At 34.5% G+C, this 13,844-nt stretch overlaps 1 long non-coding RNA gene across 2 annotated transcripts; it reads left to right on the plus strand.

The window, feature by feature from the left end:
- The first annotated feature begins 2,125 nt into the window (after window positions 1-2,125).
- On the plus strand, window positions 2,126-8,237 carry LOC110022937. Of its 2 annotated transcripts, none has more exons than XR_002293827.1 (3): window positions 2,126-2,297; window positions 2,429-2,508; window positions 8,078-8,237. It is a non-coding gene; the product is annotated as an uncharacterized LOC110022937 (long non-coding RNA). The 2 variants fall into 2 exon arrangements; XR_002293828.1 differs by having other exon boundaries at window positions 8,134-8,237.
- Window positions 8,238-13,844: the final 5,607 nt, after the last annotated feature.

The following is a 13,844-nucleotide window of genomic DNA, read 5'->3' on the forward strand; positions in this document are numbered from 1 at the left end:
TAAGCAAACAAGCCGAACACGAACACACTTTTTGAGCTCGAAATATAAACGAGCCGAACACGAGCTGTGCTTGGCTCGCTCGTGTTCGGCTTGTTTACACCCCTAAATGCGGGCTGGGCGACTGTGGCTGGGATATAACATCCTTTCCTGGGGGATGTTGCTCGGGGCTAGATGGTTCTTGTAATGGAGAACCTAAGAGATGATGCTCGCTATCTAAAATGTCAACAAAATTATAAAAAACCTGCAAGACATTACATAGAGTAAAAAATAATGAAACACGTCAAAAAAACAAATTCAATGAGATAAGGAAGTAAATTGCTGACCTCGGCAGACTTAAGTCTTTCAAAGGCTACTTGAATCTTCAGAGTACTTCATCTCACATTTGACCACCTCAACATTCTTGGTTTAGCTTGTGGCAATGCTGGGAGGACCATGGAGGTGTGCTCATAAAACCAGATCTGCGTTAAACATTACGAGTTATTTGTAAATTGACAATTGCAGCTGAGATTTCAAAATATATTGGTGGAACACAAACTTATAGAAGAAACACAAAACCGTTGATGTAACCCACTGGCTGATCCTTTTTAATTTTAGTTACGCAAACATTAAGTTGCGTCTGCAGAAATGCACATATTGTAGCTGACCAGTTGTACGCTGCAAAAATATCTACATTCTCGCAAATAGAAGACAATTCTTTCGAAACTCTAAAATTGCTTGAAGGAAAAAACAAATTTGAAATTAAAAATTTGATTATTAATTGCAGAAGGTTGTGAGATGACTCCTCTAGTGAAAAGTTGAGCAGGGCAGTCTTAATTTGTCTTGCATCCATTGTATCAGGCGGTGCATTGGTCCAACATGCAGGTACTCTTCTGTTGGGCATGCCTACCAGTAATGCAACCTCATCAGGAACAAATTTCACCTCTGTCCCTCCCAAATTGAATGTCATTCGATCAATGTCCCTGGATGGACGGCATCTGCAACTAATTGCTTTTGGGTTCAAGAGCCTACAACGATACATGAGAGAAGTTTAATAAAATTCATTTCACAACAAATTATTTTAGGTTTACAAATTATTTTAGAAAATGAATTATTTTAGGTTTACAAATTATTTTAGAAAATGAATTATTTTAGGTTTACAAATTATTTTAGAAAATGAATTATTTTAGGTTTACAAATTATTTTAGAAAATGAATTATTTTAGGTTTACAAATTATTTTAGGTTTTATAATTTTAGGGTTTAGAATCGCAACCCTAAAATTGCGCGTGCACCCTAATTCTAGGTTGAATCTCAACCCTAAAATAATTTATTAAAATTGGTGTTGAACCATGCACAATAATGAAATAATTGTTAGACATATAATTCTTGCGCTCCTTAACCGTGAACAACATTTCACCATTCAAAGGAAAACAGCTACAACAAACTAAGAAATACCTGGAAACGGGATGACTCTCTCCCTTTTTGGACTGTTTGCGGCTTGACTTCACTGTAACAGTTGCCTGCTCGCGTCCGAGTTGGTTCCCCTCACCCAAATCCGCACCAGTGGTCTCTTCTAAGGTCCTCGTACTGTCCTTCTCCTCCATTAAGCGTGTAACTCCTCACAGTAGCAAAACCCTAATCTTCAAAAGGAGCACGATAGAGGAACCCTAGCGGCGCGAATCCCTTCTTTCGAATGTGAATTCTTACAGTGTTTGTTTTTATTATTTACCAGCGTAAATAAGTTATAAGAGTTACTTGGACGTTATAATCGGCTTACAAGCGCATTTCGAGTGTACATGGACAGTACATTCGGGTTACAACGACATTATATTCGGTTTACACGCGTGTTACAATCAGTGGAGGTTACATTGGCGTTACACTTATTGTACATCAAGTGTACATCTGATGTCTTACCGCGGGGTTACATGACGTTACCGCAGAAGTACACCGGGATTACATCCGATGTACACGCGCATTTGAAAGTTACACCGGATGTACAACGATGGTACACGCGGATTACAATGACGAATCCGCGGAATGTATACCGGGATTACATCCTTTGTCGACAGAGGAGGTTACATCGGGATTACATGGGGCTTACAAGCGCTGTACATGGTGTACATGGGGAGAGGCGGTACTTGCGGTTCGCTTCCTCCACGTGCAACCAAACACTGCAGTAGATTGTTTTTGCCACTCTGCTGGAGGAGAGGCGGTACTTGCGGCTCGGAGGAATTAGGCGTGCCCTAGGTTAAGCAATATTTTCTTCTTCGGATTCCTCAGGTCAACAGATTTGATTTCATTTTAGATGCCTTAGGAGAAGGTTGGATTGCTGCCCGCTCTTTTTTCTTTTCCTACTTTTTTACAGTTCATATATATTTAATTACCCAGTTGAAGTTGGTTCACCAGCTAAACGATTGGGTTCATACCTTTTAATTGCTTACGATTTGTCAGATGCTCTAGGAAGAAAAACATGTAGAACGATTTAATCGCATGGATAATGTGCAAAGTTATGTTATGAATGAAAAGAAAAGGTTCGACGTTATTTATTGTTTCACAGTTTCATTTCCTTTTACTGGCTTATATTATGAAATCAACTATGATTTTCCTACAACAATGTTTATTTTTCAACATTGCGCATGACCCTTCCCTTGAATTAAACACGATTTATATCGACAAAAACTTCCACAAATTGTTCGACTTCTTTGCTGTTCAGGGGCTTTTGGTTCTTGGATGCCCCAAAAAACCAAGCTGGGCTACAAAAGAGCTGACTTATTTGTATGATTAGTCTTGTTAGCATAAACTTAATCTGGGATTATACTGGAATGTGTTCCTGAACTTAGTTTTGAATGATTTTTAGTCTGAAACCTTTAAAATGACAATATGAAATCAATGGTACTGTTTAAAATTGGAATGTGTGGGAGAAGAAATTTCACTTATTTTTACTCAGTTCTATTAATTAATTAACTATTAAGGATATGTATGCAATTTCAATGAACCTTGACGCCATGTTGCTGTTTATTTGCTCGTGTACTTTCCCTTTTGGACCTACTTTCTCAGTACTTGTTCAGTCTAGTATCAATATCTCTGTTGCTAGCAATGAGAAATCTAATCAATCCATCATCTTTTAGTTAGAATAGGGTTGCTAACTAAAGTATAAGAGCATTGATTTAACATCAATCTCTTACAGAATTTTCATAAAATCAAGACATATCCCTAATGTTCCCAACTTCTGTCATTGTTAGTGCTCAATTTTTTTTTTCTTATTATAGGTTTTGATAGTTGTTTCTGGATTTTTTAACATTCATACTTCCTCATGGAGGGTCTTGTGACTTATAATCTTTTTTTAGGCTTCACCTTGATAATGTTGCACTATACTATATTGTACAAAATCTAGTTAGTTTCACGCTCCATCTTTACATTTGGGTTGTGTTGTGCTGTTTTATTTACCTTTATTATGGCTCTTGTTGGAATCATATGATACTTTTTGTTTTTTGAGCCTCAAACAAATAACAGGTTGATTGTAATGCTTTGAGAGCTAGTCTAAAACTAGCAATGAGTGTGAAGTCAAGAAGTGCTACGTATTTAATGATTCTCTACTTGTGAGAAAACAAATACAAATGACTACGAGGCCAAGAAAATTGAGTTGTCCTTCAATAAATGAGTCCTTGAGTGGGTGTACAAAATCCTTAATCTAAGCTTCACTTGATTATACATTTTTAAAATGGTGGAAAAAATGTTGATCATTTTGGGAAAGATAAAATGATAAATCTAGAAGGTATTTCAATATTGAAAACTATAAATAGCTATTGAATTTTAAAGCTAGTCGCACGCTCAGGGACTAACAACTGGAGGGTCCTTATGCATGAGAGCCCGAGAATTGTTCTTCAATGAGGTTGATTTAATTTATATATAATCCTATTTCTCCCGATGCTTGATCAAGATTTAGTGATCTATGGGTTTGAGCTTTAAGGTTTATGCAAAAGTCCCATGATTAATTATCCCCTCTATTTGGGCATCTACTTTCAATTAATAAGGGTTCTGTTCTCTCCTCTTTATATCTTGCTATATGTGCAAGAATTGGGAGAGTAGATATATTGAAGAATTGATTAATCATTATTAAGATCCTATCATTCCATTGTCTTGGGTGCACCAATTTATGGTTATCATTGGAGTACAGGATGTTCTGTAAAGATGTTATTGTCAACAACAATGATTCAAGGAGTTTTTCAAAGCAATGAAAGCTAAAAGTGTGTTATCTTCGTCAGCATGTCTTAACTAGCTTAGGATGTTGGTAGCATGGAGCCCTAGCTCTTAGTTGAAGATTTGAATGTTAGCCTCACTAATCTATATTTGAGTCCTTTGCTAGACTATAATGAATTTTAGAAGCAAAATTTATAGCCTATCGTGCATATCATACAACTATCTTACTTTTGTTATTTTTAAGGTCTTTAGCATGTAATTTACAATAACTCATCATTAAAGCCCCAACCCCTAATGAATTTCTTAGTTTGATATCCAATAGAGCTATTGCGATCGACGCATTAACACAAACTGCAATCTCATTGAAAGTCTTTTTTTTTATAAGATGAGAGTGATCATCAACGAATATGAAGCTAAATTCTCTGAGTTATTAACATAGGCCATAGCAACAACAATCTTTATTATTCACCCACAATTGTAGCGCTTGAAAATTTAGTTCTAAGAGGGACACCAAGATGGGAAGATGTCCCATCAAGGGGTGTTTAAAGGGGATGATGATAGTCTTAAAAAGGACAACCTAATGCCCCATTAAGAAATGGTTAAAGGAAGCTTAACCTACATCACTTTTCTATTTGGTAGAGTTAATGCCTTAACTAGAACTGGTTGAAGAGGGTTCAATGTAGAATACCTTCTTGTATGGATGATATACCTCAAGCCCAGTGCAAATATCCAAGAGAAGCATCTGCTTATATAGAGATTCAAAATATTTGAATTTTTTTGCTTATCCATCTTTTTGATGAAGCTCTGACCTGGGATGTTCTAGAAGATCTTTATTGAGCAGTAAATTTATTGGAACTTACTTGATGAAGTCTTGTAAGGCTAGTTAGTTTTCAATTTGTTTCTTTCTAACAGCATTAATTTTAAGAATGTATATATTTAATTGATTTTGCATGTATCATTTTCCCATAAAACCACAATTGTTGACTCGTTCCCAAACAGTTGGGTAAGATTGGTGATAATTGTATATAATTTCTCTTTTAAATAATTCACAATCACTATCATTTCTTCGTTTTATGTTAATAACTTCAAAAATCAAAACTCGTGCATTACAATTGGCATGAATGCTCAAATCCTCACATGATTGCATAAGATTTACTATGTTGGCCATAGCGTTGCTAGTATGAAAAGCTTAGTTATTAAACATTCTCGCATATATATTTGAATCTATTAGAATAATTGTCAATAATGTCTAATAATAATAGCTAACACTAACAATTCAAAATCCGGTCTCATATTTATGAAAATATATACAAAAAATATTATTATTATTATAATTGTTGTCAAGCTTTGAAAAGACAAATTTCAGAATTGAGATGTTTTGCCTTCAGGATGTGAGACATAAGCTTCAACTCACATATCTTTAAATAAAGAATTAAATAATAATAATAAACTCAAAAAATAAAATTAATTTATAATGTCATAAAATCATTGATATATTTACGTAATTCATCATTATAAAGACATAAACCTCAAAATTACATAATAAGAAAAAAGAATCATATCTTAATCTCAAATATTACTATAAAATGGAAGTTGAAATGAGATTTTAAAATAAGTACTTATTTAAAATTTAAATAACTCACAAGGTTTAGGTTCTATAGCGTTTTCATCTTCATGTTATCATACTTAATATATCTGTTATCTTTTGATTTAGTCTCATCATCATCTTTAAACTACTTTTTCAATTACTAAAGAAAAAGAAAAAAAAATCTTAAATAACAAGCTTTTGATCCGCTCACAAAAGGTCTTTCTTTCTCATTCTTGCTCTCATACTCGCATGCTCTGGAAGATAAGATTATAAGCTCTCGCTAGAACATCACTTCTGCTCGACCAATCTTGAATCACATGTAGATGGGGCAATTAACCTAAATCTAGAATCAAATCTTTTTTTGTTGGGGCGTTGACCTAATGGAATATATATTTGATATAAAATAAGATTATAAGTATAACGCAATATATTATGTATAAGATATATTAACTATATAATATATTTATATAATCTTTTTATATTTTCTCATTAAGGCGCAATGCCTGTTAAAAAAGGCTCAAGCCTTGATGACATGGTTGCACTAATCTTGAGACTTTTTTTGTCTGTCTTCGGTGTGCACATCACTCATATTTTTAAACTGCAGATGGTATTATTATTGTGTGTTGAAGTATTCATAGTTGTAGAGAGAAGATTTAATGATCTTAACGTTGTATTAAAATCTCATACATGCATAAATAAGTTGAGAGCAAAAATAAATGAAGACCTAATTTCTTAGTTAAAAAATGCAGATAGAGGAAAAAATCATGAATTTAGCTCACTCACCATAGTTCCACTTGTGTGGGCCAGGATTACAAATGGTGCTCTTTCTATAACTAGAGATATTTTAAAATAATATAAAATACATGAACTATGAGATATATCTCTTGTGTTGGTATCAGGGAGTTACACTGTGTTGGAGTTATTAATGGCCACAAGTGTTAGATGACTTGATGGTTGATGTCGGGAGTTAGGGGACAAAGGGTGGTCAACCTGTCTTTCTCTTGATAGGAGTGAATATTTGTTGATTGGGAGGATGGAGGACGAGTATTGGACATTGATGGCCAATAGACATTAGAAATTAGTCAATGGTAGGGTCTCTAGTGATGGGTGACAGAATGCTGGAAGTCGAGTGACAATGATAGGTGTTGGGTGACAATTAACAAGAAATATTTGAAACTGAGTAACGGGTGGGCAATCACCTTAGTCATTATCTGGAATGTGATTTACACCCTCCTATCAACTTCTAAAAATCACCAAGTTTCTTTATCTACATGCTTAAAGCTCTTCAAGATTCCACATTTTTCATCTAATGGAGAAATTTTATTTAGTTTTAATCAAGATATCTAGTTTATTTGATTATATAATTTGAATGAATTTAATCGTAAACACATACACTGCATATGCATGACCTCGAATCCATGACCTCTTGGTTAAAAAACTAAGTTCTCAACCAACAAGCTAAGAGAGCTTGCATTGGTTCACCTATCTTAAGTGCGAGTCTTAAATGCATATCTATGATACTACATCCTAATCATTCCATTAGATAATATTTGGAGTTGTTTGAATGTAATTTCCACATAACTCTATTGTAATGTATTAGATTGAATCTTTACTTGATAGAATAATTTGGTCATTTTTTATCCGGTCCTTGAAGATGATAAGCTTCCATTAGTGACAAGCTTGGAGATTGTACATTAGTGGTTTGGTTCAAATCTTCAAAAAATAAATTTATTGAATTGTATACTTTTACTAGACTTGCAATTGCTCCATTTATTGTTGCACTTTGTTTGTCTGAATTCAGATTCATTACACATGTTTTTGGACGAATTGGCTAAAGATTGTTGAAAATTCAAAAACCCAATTGACCCTATCATCGATTGTGAATCTCGTCATACCTATAATGTGCTCTTACATATTTCTTACCGGCATAGTTATTTCTATGTCAATAAAGAGAGATTCTATAGCTGCAGTGTTTTATTCATTTAGCTTGTCAATAAAGAGGTTCCGCTTTAGTTTGTCAACTAGCTAAGAAAATTAATATTTATTTCTTTGTCAATAAAGAGGTTTCACTATAACTTGTAAATTAGCTTGTCAATTATCTTTTAAATCCATTATCATCATTAGGCTTATCCACCTATTTGGGGTTGGTATTAGGAACCCTAAATTTTCACTATTAATCTGCCTCTCATTTGCTAGTAAAGCATACATATGAATCACTTTTACTTCTTCGAAAATAATTAAATTTTGATTACAATAATGAGGATAGTTTACTGGGCCTGGAACCAAGCTTGTTACTTTTGCTATGCCTACAGATAGCGAGTTTCATATAGTCGCACACTTGTCCTTACAAGTTTGTATTCAAAGACAGGTGGCTGTGCTTGGAGACGGAGTTTATTAAGATGAACTTATAGATAAATTTGATATTTATGTAAAGTATATTATATTTAATTATAATCAGTGGACAACATTTGGTGGTGTTATAGAAATAGTATATTATTTTTTTCTGCAATGAACTTTGTTTCAAAAAGTTTGCCGCTTTAATGTTTTTTGAATTTGGAATGCGAAATTTGATCGCTGTTTAAATGTTTCGCCGGCCTTATAATTTGGAGGTATTACTTGGAATTTGCTAATTAGATCATTAGCGAGCATGGCCTTTTTAGAATTGAACCGGAAGAAGTTCTTCAAGGTCAGTTTTCCATTTCTTTTCTCCTTTTGAGTCGTATTACTTTTAGCAATTAGTTTTTTCGGTTGATTTTACATGCGTTAGTAAGTGCTTGCATGAGCATATGGACGTGTTTAACGTCCAAATGAAATATGAGGTGCATGAAAAATTGTCTTTAAGAACCACTGTTGTCAAGAGGACCATAATAGTTGGGCTATAAGATATATTATAATTTTATATTATTTACCTTTGAAATATTTCACAATTAACCTTTTTTTTGTTATGCTTTATACTCCAAAGATGGAAGTAGTGCATCATAATTGGAATCAGTGCTGAAATCCTTGTCTGGCAACATAAATAAGGTTTGTTGCTTAGGCCACAAAATGATGCTTAAAAAAAGTTGGTATGCTATGTATCAGGCTACTGGCATGAGAAAGCAGTGGTTTATTATGCATTATCACATTTATCTTTGAATCTAACAGAAAGTGGGAACAAATATTTGATAATATCGGCTAACAGCCACTCTTCATAATTTGGCCTTCTTTTTGGCAAAATTTCTTAAAGAGACATGCAAAAGCTATTTGCTTATTATTATTATTATTTATAATTTATGTTGTTTTGATATCTCTATTGTCGATAAAATGCTATATTTATAAGTGGAAGAGAGCAAGGTTCAGATTTCTCGGATTATGTTGTAGGTTGCAGAGCCTAGTTATCCATTGCACTTTGGCTAACAGGATTGATCATAACAAACTACTTTAAAGCTAATATAATTTTAAAACAGTTTGTTATAATTAATTTTTGATCATTTAGAATGCATAGTGACCAAGATCATTAAGTGTGCCATATTCATTTAGCCAGCTAATATGATAATTTATGATGCCCTCCGATATGTACGGACTGCTGATACCCAGCGATATGCAGGTCCAATTACCAATTCCCGCAAATATGTGGATCCCAAGAAACTCTTAAATCCACTCCAAAAAGTAGACGAACCCCAATCGCATGGGTTAAGGCTATTTAGCATGGCTCAACCCTTTGGCAAGATGCATGCTATATGAACCCTCGATGAAAGCGTGACCCATTGAGCTTGACAAATGGAGGTGCAACCTTAAAGATAAAAGCCTACCTAGCAATGGAATGAAAATCCAAAAATATCTGGGAAACACACCCAAGGAAAGAAACATTCTATTAGGAAGTGATTAAGAGAAAGAGAGAGAAAGGGCAGTATTAGACTGATAAAATGTGTCCCTTATTCAAAATACGGTTCTCTATTTATAGGCTTAGGTCTCAATATTACAAAAGTACATATTTGCCCCCTCATTATTAACTTTTCAAGGGGGGCTTTTAGGAAATTACAGAGTTATTTGCATATAATAAAACCGGGAACTGATTGGATCGATGAGGGTTGTCAATCGCCTGACAAGCCTTGGTTCGATTGATATGTAGGCCGAAAGAGTGCTTCCTGCCGAGCAAGCTCATGTGCTATAAACATTTTTAGTATAATTAATACTTTTTACACGAGCCTGCTCATGGCTAATGAGCCGAGTCGGAGCTAGCTTGAGCTTGGCTTGTTAGCTCATCGAGCTCAGTTCACGAGCCGCTTATCGAGCCGAGCATAAGTCGGCTTGACTCGCTTACACTGCTAATCAATATTGCTTGCCTATCTGCATCAGCGTGGCCATGTTATTCAAATGTTCCTGTTTTTATTGGTAACCTCTAATGCAATGTTCCTTTTACATACCTGTGAAGTCTTTTAAGCATTTGATAGTGCATAGTAGTTGGATTGTTCACATATTTGCTTAATAAATTAGCAGTAAAAGTTATATCGGGTTTAGTGACAGTTAGATAATGCAAAGATCCAATGAGGTATGAAATTTTGAGGTCCAGACATAGTGATAGGGTTTTTGTTGAGTTTACGAGGGTGATCAATCTACAACATAATCCGACATTATCCTTGATATTTGATTGCTGAGCCTAGTGATCAACCCATTCTTACCCTTGATATTTGATTGATGCGTTCTAGTTTATAAGTAGACCAATTTAGTGATCTTAGATTTTGTTAAAAATAAATCTTATTTATTTGCTTGTAATATTTGTAATATTCTTGTTAAATTAAATCTTATTTAATTTTTTTGAGTATTTATAATTTGATTTGCTATATGTTGTCATTTATATTATTCTACATATGCTTACATAAGTTTGTCTAGATTTTACAAAATTTCTCAAGCATGTTTTGTTTCCTACACCATTCAAATCATGCATGGTGAAAAATATTGATTGTCTATTATGGGTAGATTTTCTAGTATGAGTCAATCAAATTATTAATAAACAAAATTAGTGGTAAAAAGTTGAGCATACCTCTTATTTGTGACATTGTGTTTGATTATAATAAGTGTTGGGTGAGAAGATATTTTAGTAGAATTTTCCCCCAATTAAATCTTTATATGTTTCATATTTTTTTATGAATTTTGAGAAAGTCATTGCACTAATCATAAAATATGTGTTGATACATGTTTTAGAGAAATTTGATAACACTGAATTTGGTCAATTTTGTCCGCGTTATATGAAGATGGAGTGAATTTGGAGCCATTTGAGTGACATGTCTATCATATTGCACATTATTGGGTTTTAGCACCTTCGTGCCCAATCAGATGCTAAGATCAAAATTAGTATTATTATGATAGAGAAGAGGGTGCCTAAGCAGCCATAACTGGAGCCTAGGTGCTAGTTTTACTATTCAGGGTTTTTTTTATGAAGTAAATGCATCTAACCCACCAACGCAAGGCACGCGACTTGGCGTCAATCACCTTAATGGACTTTTGTGTCGAGATTGAAAATTGGTGGAAACTGCTTATGAACTTTTGAGGCTACTCATTAGGGTGAATTTATAAATAAGGCACCGTTTGGGGCGGCGTTCGGGGTGCGGTGCGGCTTCAGGCCGTGGTTTTGTGTCGTTTGGGGCGGCAGTTCAGGCATTATCCTTGATATTATCATGCATGATTTGATAAGCTTAGTTATCCATTGCACTTTGGCTCTCAATTTAATTTAACAAGAATATTACAAATATTACAAGCAAATAAATAAGATTTATTTTTAACAAAATCTAAGATCACTAAATTGGTCTACTCGTAAACTAGAACGCATCAATCTAGTTATCCATTCCAAAATTAATAATAAAGACATTATCTTATATACTCTTAATGGTATCCTCTACAAATACCAAGGATTCAAGTTAGCTCATCGAGCTCAGTTCACGAGCCGCTTATCGAGCCGAGCATAAGTCGGCTTGACTCGCTTACACTGCTAATCAATATTGCTTGCCTATCTGCATCAGCGTGGCCATGTTATTCAAATGTTCCTGTTTTTATTGGTAACCTCTAATGCAATGTTCCTTTTACATACCTGTGAAGTCTTTTAAGCATTTGATAGTGCATAGTAGTTGGATTGTTCACATATTTGCTTAATAAATTAGCAGTAAAAGTTATATCGGGTTTAGTGACAGTTAGATAATGCAAAGATCCAATGAGGTATGAAATTTTGAGGTCCAGACATAGTGATAGGGTTTTTGTTGAGTTTACGAGGGTGATCAATCTACAACATAATCCGACATTATCCTTGATATTTGATTGCTGAGCCTAGTGATCAACCCATTCTTACCCTTGATATTTGATTGATGCGTTCTAGTTTATAAGTAGACCAATTTAGTGATCTTAGATTTTGTTAAAAATAAATCTTATTTATTTGCTTGTAATATTTGTAATATTCTTGTTAAATTAAATCTTATTTAATTTTTTTGAGTATTTATAATTTGATTTGCTATATGTTGTCATTTATATTATTCTACATATGCTTACATAAGTTTGTCTAGATTTTACAAAATTTCTCAAGCATGTTTTGTTTCCTACACCATTCAAATCATGCATGGTGAAAAATATTGATTGTCTATTATGGGTAGATTTTCTAGTATGAGTCAATCAAATTATTAATAAACAAAATTAGTGGTAAAAAGTTGAGCATACCTCTTATTTGTGACATTGTGTTTGATTATAATAAGTGTTGGGTGAGAAGATATTTTAGTAGAATTTTCCCCCAATTAAATCTTTATATGTTTCATATTTTTTTATGAATTTTGAGAAAGTCATTGCACTAATCATAAAATATGTGTTGATACATGTTTTAGAGAAATTTGATAACACTGAATTTGGTCAATTTTGTCCGCGTTATATGAAGATGGAGTGAATTTGGAGCCATTTGAGTGACATGTCTATCATATTGCACATTATTGGGTTTTAGCACCTTCGTGCCCAATCAGATGCTAAGATCAAAATTAGTATTATTATGATAGAGAAGAGGGTGCCTAAGCAGCCATAACTGGAGCCTAGGTGCTAGTTTTACTATTCAGGGTTTTTTTTATGAAGTAAATGCATCTAACCCACCAACGCAAGGCACGCGACTTGGCGTCAATCACCTTAATGGACTTTTGTGTCGAGATTGAAAATTGGTGGAAACTGCTTATGAACTTTTGAGGCTACTCATTAGGGTGAATTTATAAATAAGGCACCGTTTGGGGCGGCGTTCGGGGTGCGGTGCGGCTTCAGGTCGTGGTTTTGTGTCGTTTGGGGCGGCAGTTCAGGCGTGTTGCGAGGCTTTCTAAGTAAAACGTGTGCCGCGGATTTAACGTCGTGGCCCGCGTTTCTTGTGTTATTTATTTTCGCAGACGCCCTTCTGCGATCCCTCGCTTCGGTGTCTGCCCTAACCGAAAGTGTGATCTCTCGTTTCTTCCGTCTTCTCTAACCGAAGGTGCGATCTATCGCTTCCTCTGCGATCTCTCACTTCCTCATGTGCCCTAACCTCTCGTTTCGGACTCCAATATCCCCTTCCTTATCCTTTCTCACGTACGTCGTTTTGGTTTTTCATTTCTGTTGGATGTTGATGTCTCTATTGGATTTTTTTTATGTCTTTGTTGGTTTTTGATAGTGGTGATGGAGGCAGTGGTGTTGGTGTTTCCCCTTCTGTTTGTTGTGATGGAGGTCGTGGTATTATTGTTTTGATGGTCGTGAATTTGTTGGTATTTTCCTTTCTATTTGTTGTGATGGAGGCGTGCATGCACCATTGTGTTCTGATAGGATCAATTTTGCATGGTAGAAAAGGGGGATCAATTTTTGCAGTGTGAAGAGCATTTCACTTCAACGTGTTTTTATAATTTTTTTTAGCACGAAGTTTGGTGTTTTTTCAAAAAAAAAGATTGATGGATTACTTAACCATGCTCATGCAAACCTAATTTCAAATATTATGATAGTGAAGCATTACATCACAGAGCATCACGAAATTTCTTTGAGAGAATATTATGTATTGATAGGTCTTGTGTTTACTTTGAAATATTTTATAAGAGATGTCTCAAAAGTACATTTTCA

Source organism: Phalaenopsis equestris, unplaced genomic scaffold, assembly GCF_001263595.1.
Source record: "Phalaenopsis equestris unplaced genomic scaffold, ASM126359v1 Scaffold000203, whole genome shotgun sequence".
Lineage (NCBI taxonomy): Eukaryota > Viridiplantae > Streptophyta > Magnoliopsida > Asparagales > Orchidaceae > Phalaenopsis > Phalaenopsis equestris.